This window comes from Lygodium microphyllum, chromosome 8 (genome assembly GCF_053477565.2).
Source record: "Lygodium microphyllum isolate KBCC chromosome 8, Lygodium_microphyllum_v1.1.10, whole genome shotgun sequence".
Classification (NCBI taxonomy): Eukaryota; Viridiplantae; Streptophyta; class Polypodiopsida; order Schizaeales; family Lygodiaceae; genus Lygodium; species Lygodium microphyllum.
Window position 1 is genome coordinate 79,212,164 of NC_141142.1, and position 23,471 is coordinate 79,235,634.

Below are 23,471 nucleotides of genomic sequence, written 5' to 3' on the forward strand. Positions count from 1 at the left end.
TGGGGATAACAATATCTTAGAATGTGTGCGCACGTGTTCCACTTAACACATCGCCAATTAATGCATGTACCATCAATTTTTAGAAAAGTCCCCCAATAAAGGGAAACAACGGCCAAATTTGTTTCACATTTTCGTGGTCATGCAGCACATTTTTTCATTTCACCAGGAGTTTTTTTAAAAATTGGCTTTGATTTGCGCTTCAAAATCCATGTCTATAAGGTAAGCTGATACCAGTGTGAAAAAGTATCTTTCTTTTCATGTCTTATGACATTGGTTCTAGGGTTTTGATAGTATGGAGCTTATAAGTAGTTGTCACTTTTATACTTGTTTTTTTTGTACTAGCGTAACATTGTCGTGTGAAACGCGATCAGGGTCTTCGAGCTGTGGTTGTGAAGAACATATTCGCATTTCACCAAGCTTATTCACAAAATGGGTTTTAAACGGACTTTTTCCAGCAAAGCGCGAGACAAGGTGTGGTTTTCTGCACTTTTTCTTTGACTCGCATTTGAAAAGTTCATGTCTATGATATAACCTAGTAGTAGTATAAAGAATTATATTTCCCTTAATGTTTTATAACATTGCTTCTATGGCTTTAATAGTGTAGAGATTGTAGGTAATTGTATGGTATTCCTTAGGTTAATGTTTTGTTTTCCTTAGTTTTGTTGATTGTTTTGCTATTTATGTATTGTCTGGTGAAACGCGAAAATAACATGCTGCAAGGAGGTCTCTCTTCTCAAACTCGCGTTTCATTGGACAAGAAGTAATATGTCTTTTTTTGGCAGATGGCTAGGACTAAAGCAACAGCAAGGAAGGAGAAGATTGATCCTAGGGGTTTAGCATAAAGATTCATCAATCTTCAAAGCCTCACAAGCTCTCTAGAAAGTCAAAGCCAAAGAGAAAGTTTTCTCAAAATGTCAGGTGCCTAAGGGAGATTAGGAAGGCAATAAAGGCTCTAAACAATGAAATTCCAAAGCTCTCTTTTCAAAGGCTTGTCAAAAGGGAGATTTGTGACAAGTATAGTTTGGATAGTTTCAGATGGACAAGAACATCCCTTAATTGTATACAGGAAGCCATAGAGGATTTTTTAGTTGAGTTTTTTCAAGATTCCTATATTTGTGCTGCTCATGCTCATAGGCTCACACTCATGGACAAGGACATGGTACTTCTTAGGAGGCTAAGATATAGATTTTCAAAGGTCCTTGAGCCAGTTCCCCTCATTGATGAGAAGATAGTTAATATCCTTAATGTGTCCCCAGCTAGGAGAAAGAAAGAAGATTCTGGTCCCAAGGTTGAGGATGTCACCCATGAGAGGGATACAAGGCAACATGAAAAAGAGGAGAAAGCTAAAGAGGAACAGGCAGATAAATGGAGAGAGTATAGGAGGCAAAGGGCTGAAGAAGGGGAAGCAGAGCAACTAGAGCCCTTTGAAAATGAACTGGCCACCCTTCTTGAAGCAGCCAATCCAAAAGGATTCAATGTGTTTTGTTTCTTACCTGGTGACCTAGGCAAAAGAGCTTAGATTATCTCCTTTAATGCTGCATGTGTTCAGATTCTTAAGGATAAAAGAAGATAAATAAATGACAGTATTATTCTTGCTAGCCTAAGGTATATCCTCCCATAATTACTTGTACTTTTTGATATTTTTTTAACAATAAGATTTTTCTTGTTTATACTCACTATTTCTATGCCTTTTCTAGGTGTGTAATGCATGAGTTTCCTTTGAATATGCAACAAAAAATTGAGGTTCTTGATCCATCTATCTCATACTTTATGAGGAACGGGCTTGATACAAGTTTTGTTGAGAAGTGGTTCAATCTGATTGACTTCGATACTTTGGAGCTCCTTATAATTCCATATAATTAAAAGTAAGTGATTCAATATTCTATTAGAGTTTTTAAGATTTTATCCTACTAATTTGTTGAGATATGATTGCTTTCAGTTCTCATTGGAGCTTGATTGCAATAGACTGTGTGGATAAGCAATGTTTTTTAATCAACTCTATGAAAGGAAGCCATGGAAATACTAAATTGTAAGTTATATTATCCAAGGGCTCCTTGATATTTCAATTCTTTTTTTTTTGTAAGTACTCTAAATTTCAATATATTTTATATATAGAGGTGCAAAAAGATTAATTGAAGAGCTAGAGAAAAGGCCCCCTATGCCATGTGATTTGCTTGAAACAATGCAATATAAACAAGTTGCGGTAAGTTATTGATTAAAATAATTGAAACCTAAGTTTATTCTATAAACTACCATCCGTAAATTTCATAGTTTTACTTTGTGTTGGTGGTTGCAGTGTCCTCATCAGGATGATAGCCATTCTTGTGGTTGGAGGGTGATTGCAAATGCTAGAAGAATGGTTAAATTTGTTTATCTTAATGATGATAAACATGTAAAGGTAATATGAAAGATGCTAAACTTTAAGATAGAAATTCATTGCAAATAGTCCATTGATGATAAAAATATAGTCTATTGTAACAACAATAATGAACTAAAACTCTTTTTCCTATAAATGTGTGACAGTTTTCAAAGGAGCTATACATCTGAGCATGTTTGGTACGTCAAAGCAAAGCTCTTGAAGTATATAATGGTCAATTGTATACAACCAACAATAGATATTGATGGGGATTTACATGATGAAGGAGATGCAGTGCCTATAACCACAGAAGGTGAAGCCACAGCTTCAACACCTTTACCCACACCTTCTATACCCAAGGCATCAAAGAAAGGCAAAAGGATTCCTAGAAAGGATAGTTCTCGAAAAAAGAAATAGCTTTGCCATATCGCCTTGTAAGCCTTCTTATATACAAATTTTTCCTTCAGCCCTTGTATATCTCATAGAGATGGCAGATAGACATCTGCTACAAAATTTGTATATATATTTTATATTGATAGTAAAGATATCTTTTCTTAATGTCCTTGCAGTGTATATTCTTTTCTCTCCTTTTCGATATCTGCAAAAAATAAATTACAAATGTTTTTTAGTTAGGAAGTGAGATCTTGATATACATCTAAGTAGATATAATATGATGTGAAAACTTACTCGTTTCTTGTCAAGTTGGAATACAAGGGAGCATGGTAGTTCAATGTCTTCATTTTTGTAAATCCATCCTTACTTGATGTAGCGTACATGATTTTCTAATCTTTAAGATTGTAATAATATCCTCGTTAAACCAAATATAAAGATCCACTATAGGATCTTTGCTGAAATCATCAAGATTCTGGTCTAAAGCAGCTAGACTACTATCAATAAAATGCCAAAAGCTAAGGATAAAATTTTGAGTAGCAATCATATATTTACAAGCTATAGAGTCTTGATCTATCTTACATATAATTTTTCCTTATGTCCTTGTATCCCATCCTTCATCAACAAATTGTATGACATGATCATATGTTAGTCTCTTCACTGAAAGCATGATTTTTGTTCTTCTTATCTCCATATTAGAGAAGAAATCAATAAATATATTAATAGGCATAAACAAAGTAACTTTGCTTAGCCTACTTGAGATATTAGATTTTAATGCTTTCTGGATCTCAGAAAATATCTTACATCTATAGCCCTCACTAGTACTGGACTTGGCAAAGGCCACTCAAAACTTGAAAAATTTGGCAAAGGAAGGAGGTTTATTGATCCCCATTGGCAACGCCACATAGGAATAACATAAGAATGGTCATAAAAGAATATTTCATTCTGTGAAGCTCTGTCTTCTTTCTGCCTCTATACATTTCTTCTCCAATTGAACCATGTATAACATCAATAACATCAACAATAAACTCCACTGGTTGCCATTCCTCAAGATTAGAGGGATAGACATCTACAAGACAAACAAATATTATAATGAAAAAAACTAAACTATGTTTAAAAAATAAAAAACTTTAAGAATCAAATTCTTACAATTTGGTCTATGCATTGGAAGCTTTGAAGATCCAGGTTCCAAACACAGCTCTCTATACATGAACACATGTTGCACTAGCACCTCTTTGATGCTATTCTTATTTGCTCCAAGCTTAAAATCTCGGATTCTGTTCTTCCTGGTGCACAGATCGGACGCCGTATGCACGCATAGTGAGCGTCAGAAGGTCCCCAAGAACAAAAGAACTCTACTTTTTGCACAAAAAACAATGAAGAAAGCTTGCACAACATGAACAAGAGACCAATTGGGTGCAATCTCCCCCCATGCCTTGTGTGAGCGCTCCACAAAGCATGTATTTTATATATTATTCCTCTTCAAACTCAAAAAATAGCCCAATTTACAATTAGCACATTTTAGCTTTTGTGTTTGCTTTTGTGCCACTAAAGAATTAAAGCTATTGGGCGCCCAAGAAGTCAGGCGGTACCCAAATACAATGTCAAATACAAATATTTAAATCATGCGCCCATGCGCATATAAAAATAATAAATAAATATCAAGCGCTTTAATAAATAAGCACGTCAAAATATGGACGCCATGCCTAAGATATGCGCCCATAAAAAATTGATGATAATTTGAATACATGCTATCCTCCAATGCTTCCCAATGCCACCGTAATATCAATCATGTATTGTACTCACAAGCTAATTGAATACCATATACAATAAGATTGGGTCTTGCTGGCAAATTTTCTATCCAGGGAGGTGATGTCTTGTCCCAAGGGGGAGTGCACCCTTTGCGGCCAATTAGAAGAGTGCGTGGGCGTGCGATAGATGGAGTGCAGGAGCCAATCCACCACTCACAAGGCCAATCTATATCGTCAATGCCAGAGGAGACATGCAACCTTCCAGACCTACCTACAATCTTGGAGCTTGAGATGGAGGCAATGATCGATGCATTGATTCCCATGGATGTCGAGACTTCTGATCCACTTAGAGAGGAAGCATCCATACCATTATATGATGGGTGTTGAGTATCTCGGCTGAAGATACTGCTTGCACTCTTAAGTGTACAAGCAAAATACGGGTGGAGTGATACGAGTTTGACCGAGTTGTTCAGGTACCTTGTACATACACTTCGTTGAGTTTTTTTTCGGCACTATTATTACAAACATTTGTGCTTTTTCAAGGTGTTTTATGATTTTTTTCAAGTTATTGAAATATCATATATTACCACCTACAAATACCATGCCCGAGTCTCGTGATGATGCACGACATGTTTTATGGAAGCTTGGCATGGACTACAATAACATCCATGCATGTATCAATGATTGCATACTATTTCGAGGAGAATGCAAAACTATGGAGACATGTCCAAAGTGTGGTGCTCATAGGTATCGACAGGACTTGCAAGGGCAAACGATCCCTTAAAAAGTTCTCAGACACTTTTTGCTTATCCCCCGCATAAACCACATGTTTCGTACGTCCGGCATGGCGAGCTTGACAACGTAGCATGCGAAGAATAGGTCCACGGATGGAGTTCAACGAATATTAGCGGATTCACGCGCATGGAGCCACATTGAATCTACCTTCCCATGCTTTTCCCGAGAGCCAAGGAATCTTTGGCTCGGTCTTGCAATGGATGGCGTGAACCCATTCGGTCTGCACTCAACTTCTTACAGTGTGTGGCCTATAGTCCTTGTCAACTACAATATCCCTCCATGGCTTTCTACGAAGAAAGGGCATCTCATCCTTAGCTTGCTCATCCCCGGCCGCTACAAAGTCAAAAATATAGACGTATATCTTCGTCCATTAGTCGATGAGCTTAAGATTTTGTGGGAGGAGGGGGTCACTATGCAAGATATGAGCAAGCGCGATGGTTGGCGGTCAGCCAATATTCGAGCCATTCTCATGTGGACAATACATGACTTTCTGGGATTTGAAGAGTGCTCAGGTGAGCAGGCCTCCGTTCTCGCTAGTAATATCTATATTTTATCTCGTTCAAGCAAGTATTCACTAGGTCGTAGTGTTGGAACAGGTCTGGTTACCTCAGGTTATCATGCATGTCCATTGTGCGGGCCACAGTTAGACTCCCAAAGGTCACGAATCATGAAGAAGATGGTATATCAAGGACATGCTACTTTCTTGACAGAGGATCATGAACTCAGGGAAGGTTTCCTTAGACGACCTCCAACACGTATGAACATTGCAAGCTAGTACAAGCTGAAAATGGTCCACGCGGAATCACATCCAAATGGAATGCAACAGTTCTCAGTAAACTACGAGTTGCCATATTGGAACCACTTACAGGTCAACCACTGATTGGATCCCATGCATATTTTCAAGAATATAGGCAACTTGTTATGGGACCACATCACAGGAAAGAGAGACACTATAAAGAAGAGCGCACTGTGAAGAAAGTAATCAAGTCTATCCGCACTCCGATGGGTATGCTGCATTCTCTCAGGTCTGCATTTTCTAAAGACGACCAATTATCAAGGCTAAAATCCCATGACTGGCATAAGATATGTCAAGTTTGTACTACAAATGGATTGTAATTAGCATGGGCGTTTTGCTATTTGGAATGAAGCCATTATTCATAATTCTTTCTCATTTGTGGCAGTTTGTACTATCGATCACGATCGCAAGATATTTTACTCCAGAAATACGCGGGGCCATTTACAGATTGTCGACTTTGGTGCAATGGATCTCACAGAAGGAGATTAAGACGTCCTCTATTGAATTCGCGAGGCGGGGAGCAGTGGAGACGGTCTGTCTCTTTGAGAAATACCTGCCCACCAGCATGCTCACGATACAAATCCACCTTCTTTTGCATCTTGTAGATGAAGTGGAGATTGCTGGACCTGTCAATACGTGATGGATATTCTTCTTGGAGCGCTTCATGAAAACCCTGAAAGGCTTTATGCGACAATGAGCTCGGCCAGAAGGTAGCATGGCCGAAGGTTGGTTGATGTCTGAGGCGCTAGTGCATATTTCACAATGGCTACCAACGGTGGAACCAGACAATGAAATGCTATGGTCGCTGAAGGATGATGATAGACTGACTGGAGATGTGGTGGTTGGAAATGGGATAGAAAAAATAATGGATGCCTCAATGGAAGAAAAGGTGAATCGCTTTTGTATGTTGCACCATGCCTCTATGGAGATGTGGCTCGCCAAGCACCAAATCGCTAGGCAAGATCGAGAGGAAGCGCGAGCTGAATTCCGACGTAGTACGCGTCATCGACCGATTTGATATCCGAAAGGCATGGAGGAGATGCCGTGGTTTATATCAACGCGATGGTTGCATGGAGCTTTGACCGCAGCGACTTGAGAAGGGACAGAGGCCTCAATGGAGAAGTGGGAATTCTCGAGGGGATGTAGTCCAAAGGTGATGAGGGGTTTGGAATCTGTCGTATCTAAATTTTATATGCGACATCTAATTTGAGTGTTTCAATGTACAGTAAAAAATATATAGTGCAGCGTGGTTGCGCGGACGGCATTTTCGCATGGAGCGTATTGACAAAATGCGCTTCACAATGGACTTTGGTATCATGGCAAGGTTTGAGCAAGAGAGCCGACGACGAGCAACGGATCCAAACACAGTTGTGGATGAGATGGAGTATTTTGGGAACTTGCAAAGTATTGTTATGGTGGATTACTGTAGCTTCTCCATGATACTATTCGATGTGCAGTGGTTCAAAGTGGTACTTGGAGGAGCTGGAACAGTTCGACGAGGTCCATCTGGATTTCTCAAAATAGATTCCAAAAAAAAATGGACGAATTTGCGCGATACCTTTGTGTTGCTGGCCCATTGTAAATAGGTGCATGGACTCATTTGCTTGCTAATTGTATTACGACATGGTTTATGTCACAATGGTTTGAACTCTCTTGTACGTGTTTGTGAACAAGTAATCTTCTATCCAAACCCTCGACAACCTCGATGGTGGTATGTTATACCTTCAACTCCCCGAAGTGCAAGAGTATATGATCAAAGAGATGTTCCGAGCATAGATGAAGATAATATGCAAATAGAGGGGTCGATATTGCAAGGGGTGGAGGCCATGGAAAGCTTGGAGCCAGCATCGGCTAACAATGATGGAAATATAGGAGTCCAAGAATTCTTTGAGAACGAGGTGGACTCGCTCTTTTGTGGTGACATGTCTATCGACCTTTCAGTGTATGCGGAGTTGTGTTAGGAGATTAACATGGGACCATAGGATACTTCATACTTGGAGCATTTACTTACTCAATTCGTTGACCAATCGCTTATAAGGGTACATAAGATATGCATTTTAAGTGAGATTTTGTTTAAATGATTTATATTACTATGCTTTGTATGATTTAAATTGATTATTCTAACATCATTTTTTATGTGTACAGGTGACATTTTCAGGATGAGTCGAGGAATGAGCGATGAGGAGTTACACGACATCTTCGCACACATGTCTCCGAACCAGATCGCGAGATTCAGAGAGATGGTAGACCAGGAGCTGTCTCGGTCTTCATCAAGGCACTTTTCTAGATCTGCTTTAGCGCAGCTCCTCTACTGTAGTCTTTGGTCGTTGAAGTATTTGTTTAGGCCCGTCTTCTCGCTGGGAGTCATTTCCTTGCAGTCCTTAGGTATCATTTCCTAATAAGGAATCCTTAATGTAAAGTGTGTGCTCCTCTAGGACCTTATTTTTATCTTTATGCCTTTGTGTAGTCCTGTAATACTTACTGTCACTAGCTTCTTGGTTGCATCTAGCTTTGTAGCTCTTGGAACTCTTTGAAGTTCTAGGAATATTCTTTGTACTGACAATCATGTTTCTAACAGTTAGCATTTTGTTTTCTTTGCAGCACTCCATTACAAATCGTGATCTGACTGGCCTTGAGACTCGATATGCAGAGAGGCACAGTCTCACTGCATTGATCGACCGATTGTATAGACGCGACGACCCTGTAATTCACTCATTTTTCTTGTCCGTAGTTACCATGGGTTATTTGAATGCATTATTGTATGGTGGAACGGATGTGTTGTTTCTTTTTCTGCAAAGTCCGTTCAATGCTCCTTTGCGGTGGGACGAGCTTTCGAGGGACGAGGATTTGTAGCTTGCCCTTGGATCCCTGGAGCTCACACACCTTTATTTTTGAGTCGCCTAATCTATGTAGACATTTTCTATGTATTAGTGATATCCTCTCATGATTGTACCAATCACTTATTATGCAATCATGTATTTATTTCATGTATCAGTTTTATCATTTCAGTATACATTGTTTTTGTTTGCAAGTGCATTGTACACAGTAGTGCAAAAACTATTTTGTATGGCTCTCATAAAGCACACAGTGCTAGCTGCCCTGCCACAATTTTTTTTTTCCCTATTACCGTCGCTATTAGCATTGCAAATTTTACTGCTCGCGTCGTTATATACGTGACGCTGATACCAACGCCAATATGGACGGTAATACCGACTGTTCTATGGCGTCGCCAATAATCATGCTTTTTGCAACGATGGGGGAAAATTTTGTTATTTGCATTTTCGTTGCTTTAAACGTTGGTATAAGGCCTATATCTTGTAGTGCATTGACATAAAGCTTATACTACAGCTAGCAATTCCTTATCCTAGGTAGAATATTTGAGTTTAGACGGTTTAAATTTGTAGCTAGAGTAGGCTATGGGATGTGAATCTTGCATAAGGACAGCTTCTATTCCAGATCCACTAGCATCAATGACTACAAGGAAGAAATTTTTATTAAATTTAGGTAAATGCAATACAGGGGCATGTGTTAAGGCATATTTCAGTAAATCAAAAGACTTTTGATGATTATCAGACCAATGATACACAATACCTTTTTTTACTAATTTTGTTAAAGGCAATGCAAGCAATGAAATATTTTTCACAAATTCCTTATAAAAGCTAGCAAGACCTAAGAAAGAACGTAATTCATGCACATTTTTAGGTATCAACCAATTCAAAATTACTTCTATCTTTTTAGGATCAACTTTAATGCTGTCAGATGAAACAATATGTCCTAAGTATTCAATGTGGGTTTGAAAAAATTCACTCTTTTTAGGATTAGCATATAATTGATTCTCTTTCAATAATTTGAAAACTAAGGATAAATGTTCATAATGCTTATTCTCATTCTTACTGAAAACCAATATGTCATCAAAGAAAACAATTATGCAATGCTGATGCTTCACAAATATACGATTCATCATAGGGCTGAATGTGGTAGGTGCATTAGTTAAACCAAAAGGTGTAACAAGGAATTCATAATGACCAAATTGAGTTCAAAATGCAGTTTTGAAAATGTCAAGTGTATCTAATCATACTTGATGATATCCAGATTTAAGATCTATCTTGCTAAATATTGTGGCCTTTATAGTTTATCCATGAGGTCCTCTACCCTAGGGATTGGATATCTATTCTTAACAATAATCTTGATTAGGGCGCAATAGTCAGTGCACATCCTATAGGTGTTTTCTTTTAATAAAAACTAATAGGATAGGTGCACCAAAAGGAGAACTATTGGGCTTAATGAGTCCTTGAGTTAACAATTCTTCAACTCAGGTTTGAATTTCTTTCTATTCAATTTGATTATGTCGATAAGATGCTTTACATGGTGGTTGAGAACCTGAAATTAAGTCTATCTTCAAGATGTGTAGGTGGTCAGCCAGGTGGTAAATCAACAACAAAAAAATCTTTAAATTGTGAAAGGAATTGTGAGTGCCTAGGATGCATTTGATTTTCCTTAGCTTCAATTTCATTCACCCATATTGAGTATGATTTGCTACATTTTCTTAATGTTTAGCCTGTGTGTGACTAAGTAATGGAAGGTTATCAAAAGTGTGCATACCATGTAGTGTGATTTGTTTTCCATTAGAATGAGTCTTCATTGAATGAGTTGAATAATCTATATCGAGATTATATTTATGATGCCAAGGCATTTCTAAAATAATATCACTAGATTGCAAAGGCACAACCAATAAATTTGTGTGCTCAACATAATCACCAATTTTAATTTCTAAGTCATGAACTTCTTGTGTACCATTGTATCTAGTACCTAAGAATGCAGCCTTGATGCAATAATGAGTTGAAATAGTATGTAAATTCAATTCTTTGACCAATTTTGCAAAAATAAATTGTGTGTGCTTCCATCATCATGTAAAACAATCTTTTCTTTACCATGCACAAAAAATTTTATTGTTAATAAAGAATGATGATTTGATATACCTGGTAAAGTATCTGAAGTAGTACCAATATCATCATCGTCTTCTGTGAAATCTGGCATTTCTTTATGGTCTTCATCTTCAGTCACTCCCAAGTAGTTGATGTGAACAATTGGCTTTTTAGATTGACAATTCATCCCTAGATGTCTAGGTTGGTGGCACTTGTAGCAGATTATAGTCTTGGCTTTGGAAACATTATTGGTAATGGCTGGGAGTTTAGGTGTGTTGGGATTTGGTTGGAAAGATGGCTTAGGATTTGGATTTGTGTTTGATGGTAAAGTAGGGGGTCGTGTCCAAGATTTATGGAAAGAAGATGGAACAAAATGATTTTGATTGAATCTTCGAAAGTTAGAATTGAATTGCTTTGCACCAAAGTTGGAAATTGTTGTGGTTGCTTCTCTCATCCTCCAATTTTGTCTTCAGCATCATGGGCCAAAGAAATTGCATCCTCGAGAGTCGTTGGCTTGAACATGTCCACCTCCGCATAAAAGTGACCAAGCAAACCAGACATAAACTTGCGCTTGTGGATCGCCTCATGTATATCTTCAAGCATTCGAAGTTGTAATAAGGCATTCCAAAAACACTCTGTATATTGTGAAATAGGCTCATGATCTCTTTGTTGCAAAAGATTCCATTTTTTGATTACTTTTTCATGGAATTGAGATGGAAAAAAATTCTGCAAAAATTTCTTTTGAAAAGCCTCCCAAGTACTAGGACAATCAATACTTTTGTGGGCAACAGTCCACCATAGCGATGTTCTATCCACTAAATGGTTAGTGATACACTCGAGTTTGTCTTTTTTGACATACTGTTCTTCATGAAAATAATAATCAAACTGATGGATAAAAGCGATAATAGTCTTTCTGTCACATAACCCATTAAAAGTAGGGAATTTAAAATTTCTTTTACTTATCTTAGCTTCTTTCCTGATAGATTGTGCTTCAAGTGTTGCTTTGATCGTACGTTGTATAACATCTTTGGGTTGTTGCGGTCCATCTTGTTCGATAATAGATCATTGAAGAGTCTAGTTGAGCTTGCAAAATTTTATGTGCTCTTCATTCCTCTTGAAGCTGCATCATAATTAGGTCTAATTTTTGCTCCAATATCATTGGTTATGATAAATCACCTTTGGCCATAAAATCTTCAATATTTTGATTGGTCAGCTTGCAAAATTTCAAAAAACCTCATATACTCATAATCTTGTTAGCGCGATGAGCATAGCTCAAAGTTGGGTTTACAAGGCTTGCTTTTAAAAAAAAAATACTTTTTGCAGGTATGAAAATTGATGAAATCCTTCTTTCAAGCAAAAAATATACTGCATGTGTCAGTTTTCTTGCTAGGAACTGTCTCTGTTAGAGTGCACATACGAACATGGGCTTGGTGGAGTTGTAAAACCAATTTGAGAGTATGACAATAAGAACAACCGCTATGTAGGAGATTTAGGATTGAAAGTTTTCAATCTTTAATAAGGTTAATAACCTTAAGATTTAAAAAGCTTAATTTTTCGTAGTCAATCACAGAGGACGGCGGCATGTACTGACCATAGTCGCCGTTTAGTATGTGCTGCTACCGTAGGTCATCCAATTGTTGAGCTTAAGCTTTTGTTAATCTTAATTAAGCTTGTAAGCTAAAACTTAATGATAATTTCTTATTTGCTTCTCTGAGTATGAAACGACTTGCAAAGGAGCTTGTGAAGTGGTCCTGCACCGTCTTGAAGTGGTCCTTTGCTATCTGACAACACAGCAGGGGGGTCTTCACTACCAAGAATGCGTTGGTATTGACAGTTCATCTGGCTATAGAGCCCATTTGTTCCAAGAGCTCCACCTTCGTGCGAGATGATAAGTGATTGAAAGCCCTTGATCTCAGCTTCACTCTGATACCACATTGATGCATAAATTGGATGTTGGATGCATATGTAGCGAGCGTCGGAAGGCCCCCAAGAACAAAAGAACTCTACTTAAGCTTAAAAAGCAAGAAGATAGACTTGCATGACATGAGACAAATTGGGTATAATCTGTCCCCATGCCTTATGTGAATGCTTCACAAGGCATGTATTTATAAATTTATTCATCTCAAAGCTAAAAAATAACCCAAATTTTACAATAAGCATGCTTTAGCTTTTGTGTTTGATTTTGCCCAAATAAAGAATAAAGCAGTTGGGCAGCCCAAAAGTCGGGTTGTGCCCAAATACAATGTCCAATAATGAAATATTTAAACTGTGTGCCCATGCGCATATAAAATAATAAATATTTGTTAAGCACTTCAATAAATAAGAGTGCCTAAATAAATATTAGTGCCGCATCTTTAATAATAAGACGCGCGCCCATAAAAAATGATAATTTCTTCTAGATAATTTGAATACACATTATCACCTAGTGCTTTCCAATGCCACCATCGCTTGCTCTACACATCAACTGAAGCATTCACAATTGTTAGAAAATAATAAAATTAAACCGACAAAAGTGAATACTTAGCATAATTTAGCTACAAAAGAAATAAATAGGTCAGAACTCTGTCCTAACCTTTATTTAATACGAGTGCACTCTAAACTCATAAACATCCATTAATTTAAATATGTATTTTGCGGAATCACCCATTGTGGAGTCACCCACATGCACATTAAATTAACATAACATCCAAAAAGGATAGGCCTCCCCGTCAACTTCTCGCACAAGGAATCCACCTTGTGTACGAGCCCCGGCAAATAAATATAGTTTTACGAAATCCACTACAAAATCTCACAGAATCCATCGTGGAATAAAAACTCACGGAATCCACCATGGAATATGCCTCTTGGCATCACTTATACAGTGTGAATGTCCTTACATAAATTATTTCTCTCTTTTGATCTATAGGAAACTTGTACATAAGTTTCACCGTGATTTTGGACATAATCTGACACACTTCTTTTATATCCCAGCTCTCACCTAGGAAGTCCATACATTTCTCCAATTTGTATATGAAATTTGATGTTGTTTTCTAAACTTTATCATCATTAAAAAAATCCACATAAACATGTAATGGCATGAAGATTGTAATCTTTAATTGTTTGCTAGCTACATTAGGCTATAGATATCTTTGAATATCTACATAAATATTTAATCTATAAGATTTACATGTTTCCACTTCCAAGATTGGCCACTTTGTGCTATCTAAAGATAGAAGTGGAAGAAGGCTAAGAGATCCAAATCCTGTTATGCCTAATGGTGCATTGTAAATTTTGTCATTAAGAAAAATCCCATCCTTGGCCAATGACCTATTAGAGGTTGCTTTGTACAACTGCTCACCAATAGAGCCTTGAATGGCATTGAAGATTCCAAGTATGCTTTTGATGGGTTGCTAGTCTTCATTGTTTGATGGGTATATGTCTACAAACCTAAAGAGACTTTGGTAAATTTGTGAAATATAAAAACTCGATTCCAAGCCTATTGAAAATTTTTGAACTTACAATTTGGTTTATGGCATGGCACATCAATAGGCCAGTTCTGCAAATCCAATTTGAGTGCTCATGCGTATGCTGTATAAGCACCTCCTTGATTTTTTCCCTTGATCCTTTGATCTTAAAATCTTTAACTTGCCCCTTGTAAGTGTCAATGAATTCATTTCCACATCGTCTTCTCTTCCTTGTCTACAACATAACCCAACTACCAACACTAGAGATGGTAGTAGGAATCCACCTATTGTTGTCAAGATCAAAATTGTTGCAAATTGTGATTGCTTTAATGGAAGAGCAGGGACATCGAGGCCAAGAGATTTTCATTGACATAGAAGATAAAGCAAGAGAAGACTTTGAATGAAAAGAGAGAATAGAATAGAAAATCTTGTGCAAAAATGAAGGAATAATACACACTTTACTGAACTCTTTGAGTTTTTTGGAAAATAGGAAGGGATACTACACTGGAGGGAAAACACTTGTGTGTATTATTCAAGAGTTTTAGGAAAATTACTAGGATGGAAAACCTTTGAGTGTATTATTCAAGAATTTCAAGAAAATGATTGAGATACTACAAGGTATTGCAAGATTGAGAAGAAATGTCTCTGTCTACTATCTTTAATTGTGCAAGTACCTCTTCTTTCTTGTGCCTCCACAAATTTATGCTCCAAAAATACCTAAAAATGCTTCTCTAAAAAAATCTATAAATATGAGATAAAAGACTTCAAAATTGGAAAAACCCTATTTTAGTGTAACGGTAGCTCTCCTCCTATTGGTTGAGAGGCTTTCTCTCTCTAAAATTAAAAGGCCCAAACTTGAGTCCAAATCTCCCCTAATGCCATGTAATAGGCATGCTTGGTATCATCACGAATTTGAAGTCTTAAGGCATAATATTGCATTTAAGAGACATAATATTTGGAAGATTGTTCATAGTAATATGAGAATCCATATATGCACATGGAACTCTAATATGTCATCCATTCTTTCCATTTGGAAAGAGAAGAATATATAGCAATGGCATATAATCTCTATGGAAGTTGCCCTTAGTTAGTGCAAACATGAATGTTATGATTATCAAGCATGTCATTATCACCTTGTCAAGGTATGACTGCAACAACATCACTTACAATTGGAATTGAATGTTGTTTAGATGTGGATTGATTTTGAAAAATTGACATTTTAATTTTCACTGATGGATTGAGTTGCAAGCTTACACCAACAACTGGTATAAATACTTGTATATAAACATTGTGATCATGCTTCATTTGTTAAAGCTCCACTAGTAAGTCATGGGATTCAATAACTCATGCTCAGTTTCACAAATGTAAAGTTTTCCAAACTTTTGTACTTTTTGTCCAACCTCACTTGGTAGTACGAAACCTATGCTGTGCTATATTGTAACGTGTCCACTAGAATCATCTAGGACATGTCTTAGCAATCCATCAGAAAGGAAGTCTAGAAAGCTCCACCCGGCACTCCCATGGAATGTTATGGGATTTGCGATCTAGTGCTTTCCACGTTTGCCACGTAGTAGAAGTATTTCGGCCATTCCCACTTAGGATCGACCTGAATTAGGGTTTTCCTGATTGGTCAATTCCTAACTGCAACTAGCGTCGGACCCAAGCGAACTACTTTACGTAGAAACGCCAAGCCCGAAGCGGATTCACGTTGCACTTGGTTCAAGGAGAATGGGAAACGAGGGGGATGCAAAGCTCAACCTCTCTGCCATAAGGCTTAGTCTCATTCTGTTCCCCTAAAACATCATAAATCAGGTTAAGACATATCTCTAGGTCAACGCTTTTGTTGTTCGTGTCCTTTGACGATCATCCCGCTGTTCTTCATGATTTGAGAAAAGTTCTCGGCCAACCGGGACCACCCAATCATAGGACCGACCCATGGCCCATCCTCCGCACTTTCCTTAGGTTGTTTTAGTTATGTAATTATCTAACACATTAGTTGGACATGTAACAACCAGCTTCTTTAATTAACCCGTTAAGCACTGATTCCTTCACGTAATCTTATCACTTGACATAGAAAAACAATATCAGACAAGTTCTTTATTAACGAGTCATCATACTTAACTTTGAAATACAAGAGTTCTACCCTTAGGCTTATCCACAATCCTCCCGAAGGCTATCCAACAATCCATAGGGATCACTATTTCAAGATTCCGCCCATAGACTAGTATGCGGGCCTCGAGATCCAATCCCGAGTCACGTTAGCCTCTTGTGCAGGACTCGGAAGGCAAGGGATTTATGGCCAGAGCCCCCCTGGCACCCAAGCGTCCTCCTGCTCCAAGTAGCGCTCAACAGAGAGACCTCTCGCGGCGGGTTCGGTCCACGTTCTCGTCGCGATCAACAACCCCCTTGGTTAGGTCAGGCAGGCAATCGGGGGTAACTGAAATTGCCTCTCCCTTCAGGCCTTCAACCTGAAGTATAGATATTCATTTATTTTGTAACTCATTTGTCAAAGAAGTCAAGCAGTGCTCTAAAATCTCTAGCAAGCAAAAACAATTTCATTGTTCGTTTTTGTTGTTGGCAAACTACTAAGGAATGATTCCTTCCTTTCGAATGCATCGAGCACTCGATTCGGGGTGTCTTGCAACTTGGCAAGATCCCATATATTCTGGGTTAGGGCGTACCATATTAACCCAACTTGGTCAAATCTTAAAGTTCATTGGATACTTCAATTTCTGGTTTTTAATCTCCAATTAATCTTCCTTACTCAGAAGGATATCAAAGTATACATCCTCTTGCAAGATAACTTGCGTAAGGATCCGCCATCCTTGTTGCGAGAATTTGGCCTTTCTTCTTGTGATTCAATCACAAGACCATATGATTCTGTACTTGCTGCACAAGTCCCGCATCGTACTATATGATAATGGAATCATGAAACAATCCGTTTCAGTTTCTTTAAGCTGAAGTTGTTAGACCTAGGGTTTCCTAGCTTCATTTTTGTAAGAATCTCAGAGACAAACCCTAGTCCTTTTTCGATTACAATTTACTAACCCTACATTCAGGGAATGTGGACAAGTATTTAAGGTATAGACGTTTCTTGGAATTTTAACTCATTCCCAACGAATATTTCGCAGCATAGGTATTTTTAAGTTTAATTTGGTTAACTCTAGAAGATAATTTCAAGATTACTTTTGTATGATTTATTATCTACGTGTCAATTGCCTTTTCAATCCTATACTTAATCGATTTGAGGTTAGGTTAAATCCAACTAATCTTTCCTTTTTTGAACAAACTCATGCTAAATAAGCAACCTTTTCCTTGCTAAGCTAAGCAGTTAGCAACAATAATTTCCTAGAGTTTGTGCATCGTAAGAATCCTTTCATGATTTGCATTTTCCATGCATAAAGCTATTTGAAAAAAAAATACATTTATTCTTTATTTATTTTTCATGTTCCATTAAACTAAATTCCTTCATCATGAATAACTAGGACAAAATATATCCAATTACGTTTATGCTTTATTTATTTTGCATGTTCCATTAAACTAAATTCCTTCATCGTGAACAACTAGGACAAAATATATCCTATTCCTAACAATTCATCTTGCATGATTGAATTACAACGATATAAAGTTAAGAAGAAAAAACCTGGGTTTGGGGTGAGATATCCACATGGATACCGGGAGATGACCCTCCCGCAGCTACTCCTTGGACTTTCTTAGGAGGCATCACAATTGTAGTCCTTCGAACGTGGAAGCAGCTTTACACTCCTTTTCGGAATCCCACCGTCGCTCCCTTGCACGTCAATACTCTTCTTCTCTTTTTTGAGTAGGGGAAAAAAACCAAGTCCCAAGGGTATTTTGGAAAAGGCAAGGAACAATTAAGGGTTTAACCATGAGGAGGGGGTAATAAGACCTTTAAGGTCTTAGTTCTTGTGGGAGGGAAAGGCTTACAAAGCCCAAGGAAAAGGCCCTATAGGGGTTTATACACGGGGGGGGGGGGGGGGGGGAGTAACAAGCCCAAAAGAAAGGGGCTTAAGGGTTAAATATGGGGGAAGAAAGGTTTAAATTACGGGGTTCCAACACCCATGGGATGAGGGGGCTTAAAACACGGGGGGGGAAAGGGGGTGTGTGTGTGGTTCCAAAAGGCATAAGAAGAGGGCCTTGGGAGGGGGTTTGTGTGGACACGGGGTTGAAAAGGACTTAGGGGTTTTAAAACCCAGGGGGGAAAGATGAAAGGCAACACAAGGGGGTGAAAGGGGCTTAGGAGGATTTAAAAACCCGCGGGTGAAAGGGGGAAAGGGTGAAAGGGGGGAAATAAGGAAAGGGGGGAAAGGGGGCTTATAGAGCACATATGAGGGGGGGGCTTTTGGAGGCCCAAGGGGGAAAAAAAACACTAAAGTCCAAGGAGAAAGGGGGTGATAATTAAGTCGCTTGGAAAGGGGGCTTATGAAAGCCCCCTTAGAAGCTTCTAAGAGAAGCTTCCAAGGAGCTTCATTATGTGGCAACAGCTTCAACTGAAGGCAGCCAGATGACACAAACGGCGGCAATCAGCGCCTCCTCATTCTCCCATGGCAGACTCAGGCGACAATTTGCCCTCCCTTACCCAGCATCAGCAGGCGACGGCCTCTTCTTACCCTACGACGGCACACGGCATGGCGATGTCGTCAAGCTCTCCCTCCCTCCCCCATTTTTGCACCAGCCCCCTCAATTTGAATAGGGTAAGGGAGGAAGATCCTCCCTCCCAATGTGGTGAGAGGCATGGCCTCCTACTCCTGCAAGCTCCCGGCGAGGAGCTTCCACCTCTTGCTATTCCCCTCCCCTTCCAGCACATCAGTCGGCTGGGGAGAGGAATAATTTTTTTTCATATTATCCCTTTAAAAAAAAGAATTATGTTTTATGCGAACATTACATTCTCTCCCCCTTAGAGGAATCGAGATGTTCTCATCTCGAGGTAAAACTGGTGATATTGATGGTTGAGAGTGCCTTCATTTATCCAAGTGGCATCCTCTTCGGGATAATCTTTCCATTGGACGAGGCATTCTCTCAAGGTTCTGGATCTTAGTTGTCTCTCCCTAACATCTAAGATCCTATCAGGCCTTAGTTCAAGAACTCCTTGACTAGGCATTACAATTTGTTGATCGTCAAATACATGGTTAGGATTAGGTACATACTTTTTCAATAGGCTAATGTGGAATACATTATGAACTTTTAGATTCTTAGGGAGTTGCAGTTTATAAGCATTAGGTCCTAGGCTTTTGAGGATTTTGTATGGCCCACAATACCTTGGACTTAGCTTCTTGCAATCTCCTAAGGATAGGGAACTCTTTTTAGGGTGTACGCGAATGAAGACCATGTCTCCTTCTTCGAAGACCCTTTCTTGATGCTTCAAATCCGAGTATGCTTTCTGTCTATCCTTGGCCGCTTGTATGTCCTGTCTTATTGACTTTATTTGGTCATCCATGTCTTCCAACATCTGTCTTGAAGCTTCAACCCTTAAGGTTGGATCAGAAAAGTTTAAGGGACTTCTGCAATCATGACCATATAATGCTTGAAAAGGGGTCATCTGAATGCTTTGCTGGTAAGAAGCATTGTAGGAAAATTCAACCAAAGGCAAGTATTGAATCCACCTCTTCGGCTCACGACAACAGTATGCCCTAAGTATATCCTTGATGACTTGATCTACTCGCTCTATTTGGCCATCCATTTGGGGATGGTAAGTGGTGCTAAAATAGAGTTGAGTCCCAATAGCTGCAAAGATAACTCTCCAGAAGTGTGATGTGAAGAGAGAATCATGATCACTAATGATTCTTCTGGGTAAACCATGTAGCTTGAATACCTCCTTGATAAACAATCTTGCAATGTCTGAGGCTTTATAGTTTGTCTTTACTGGAATAAGGTGTGCAACCTTAGTAAGCATGTCAACCACAACCATGATGGAGTTGTATCCTCCCTAGACTTGGGGTAGGCCTACAACAAAATCCATATTGATGAATTCCCATTTCATTTGGGGAATGTCAAGCGGTTGCAGTTTCCCTGGCATCATGACATGTTCGGCTTTGATACGTTGGCAAGACAAACACTCAGTGACATATTTGAGAATGTCACCTTTGAGCCTCTCCAAATGATAGCTCTTCCTAATTGCATTAAGCGTCTTAGCATAGCCAGGATGTCCTACGAAAGGAGAATCGTGAGCTTCCCACAATATCTTCTACTTAAGTGACTGGCTTGTTGGTATACACAGCCTTGTTCTGTAGTAGACAAGTCCACTATTAATGGAAAATTCCTGATACTTAGCTTGCAACTTTTGATTCTGATCCTTGATAGAGATTTTCCTTAGCATTGTTTGGTAGGCTGGATCATGGCATGCATCCTCTCTAGCTAACTCCAGTATAGGGTTGTTTGGCATAGATACTTTTGTAGCTAGAGATCTGGCTGTTGATGGATTTTGCAAGATTAGGGAATTTAAGAATGCTTTACAGCTAAGTGCATCGGCAACTACATTCTCTTTCCCTGGTCGGTACTTGATTTCAAAGTCATATTCCTCCAACACTTCAATCCACTGACGTTGCCTCATGTTGAGCTCGTTCAGGGTAAAGATCCATTTGAGACTTTTATGGTCAGTTACTAGAGTAAACTTGTTACCCAATAGGTAGTGTCTCCAAAGCTTTAGAGCATGGATGACAGCTAGCAATTCCAGATCATGCATAGCATAATTCCTTTCATGACTCTTCAATTTCCTTGAAGAGTATGCTACTGGATGACCTTCCTGCATAAGTACACAACCCAAGGCAAGAATGCTAGCATCAGTTACTACCTCAAACTCCTTATTGAGGTCTGGAAGTTTTAGAATAGGTGCTCATACCAAACATTGCTTCAATCTGTCGAAGCTATTTTGTTCCGGAGTTGACCATGCAATGGAAGTTTGCTTCTTCAGTAAGTCTGTCAGAGGTGCTACAATCAAAGCATAGTTTTTTATGAAGACCCTATACCATCCTGACAATCCAAGAAAGCTATGTATCTCTTTGATGGATACTGGTATTGGCCACTCAAGCACATCTCTGACCTTGGCTGGGTCCACTGATATTCCTTCTGCTGATACTATGAATCCCAGATATTCAATCTGACGCTTGAAGAATGCACACTCCTTCATTTTAGCATACAGCTTATGTAACCTCATTGTCTCAAGGACAATCTGAAGTTGAGGTTCATGATCTTCTTCTTGTTTAGAATAGACTAAGGTGTCGTTGAACAAGACAAGCACGAAATCATCAAGATATGGCCTAAAGATATCCTGCATTAACCTATTGAAGGTGGCAGGTGCATTCGTAAGCCCCAATGACATAACCAGGAACTCAAAGTGCCCATATCTTGTATTGAAGGACGTCTTTGGGATATCTTCTTCCTTGATCCTTATCTGATAGTAACCTGACCTGAGATCAATCTTGGAGAAGATCTTTGCACCCTGAAGACGATCATGAAGCCCATTTATTCTACGAATAGGATACTTGTTCTTAACTGTTGATTGATTCAACCCACAGTAATCAATACATAGTCGAAGTGTCCCATCTTTCTTTTTCTGGAATAGTACTAGAGCTCCCTAGGGTGAATTGCTAGGCCGGATGAGCCCTGATCTAACAATTGCTTGAGTTGTTCCTTCAGCTCAATTGCTTCTGGTATGGACATTCTATAAGGTCTCTTTGCAATTGGCGCAGCTCCTGGTACTAACCTAATTTCATGATCCACTTCTCTTTGAGGCGGAAGTTCAGTCAACTCTTCAGGGAATACGTCCACGTATTCCTTTAGCCAAGAAGGTCCTTCATGAGACTCTTGCTTTTGATCTAATTTATTGAGTTTGATCAAGTAAACAGGTAATCCTTTTCTAACTCCTTTTATGATCCGAGATACTTTGGCCAATTGGATTCTTGGCACTCCTGCCTCACCTTGAGTTGTGACTAATTCCCTTTCAAAGTTTCGAATGGAAACTTGACCTTTTCCACAGTGAATGTGGGCGTCGTTAGGCTTAAGCCAATCCATTTCGAGTAGACACTCCTGGATATCTAAATTCATGACTCTGAATTTGACCGAAGTCTTCTTTCCTCCCAAAAAGAATTCTACCTTAGCAGTTTGCCTGGTACAAGTAACCTCACGACCATTTGCCAATTCCACAAGCAGGGTAGGTGCTTCTACTGTGGTTATTCCTAATCTTTTTGCACATCTAGTGAGATAAAGTAATGTGTACTGCCACAATCAATCAAGGTCTTGAAACTTTTACCTTGATAGTCCAACGGTGTCTGAATCACTGAGAACTGGCGATTTGGCCCTTTCTTGTGTAAAGCGGCATGGACTGTCGCCCTTTCGAATTCTACTTCCATGGTCGAATCTTCTTCTTCTTCTTCTTTGCACAATTGCCTATTGGCAATGCAGGTGGTTCTTCCTCTTCCTCGGGTAGCGGCTCCTTGACCACGGCCTGTTCCTTGGAAAGGTGCTTGGTGATGTCCTCCACCCAGCTTGGGACATTGCCTCTTAAAGTGACCGAGTTTGTTGCAGTGGAAACAACGGAGGTTTCGGCCATTACTTTGAGTAGGAACAAAGTTGTTGACATTATTCATCCTTGCTTTCTTTCTTTGTCCCTGATTATGACCTTGAACTCTCTTAATTTGAGGTCTGAATGCTCCTCTGTTCGGATCATTGTAAGACCAAGCTTTGTTACCCCTTGGTCTAGACTACACCTCCTGAATTATAGGTGCCGCTCGAATGAGGGCATCCTGAAGATCTTATGGACACATAGATTCGAGACAGGTATTTACTGGTGGATTTAAACCCGCACAAAATTTGGACACCTGCTGCATCATGTCCATCTGCGGTGCATACTTAAGAAGTTAGACAAATTTAGAGTAGTATGCATCAAGCGTGAGCCCCAACTGTTTTAGCTCGTAGAACTCATTCATCTTCTGAGTGCAATATGCAGGTGGCAAGTATCTTTCTTGAACAGCTTTCTTTAGCTTCTCCCAAAACGGA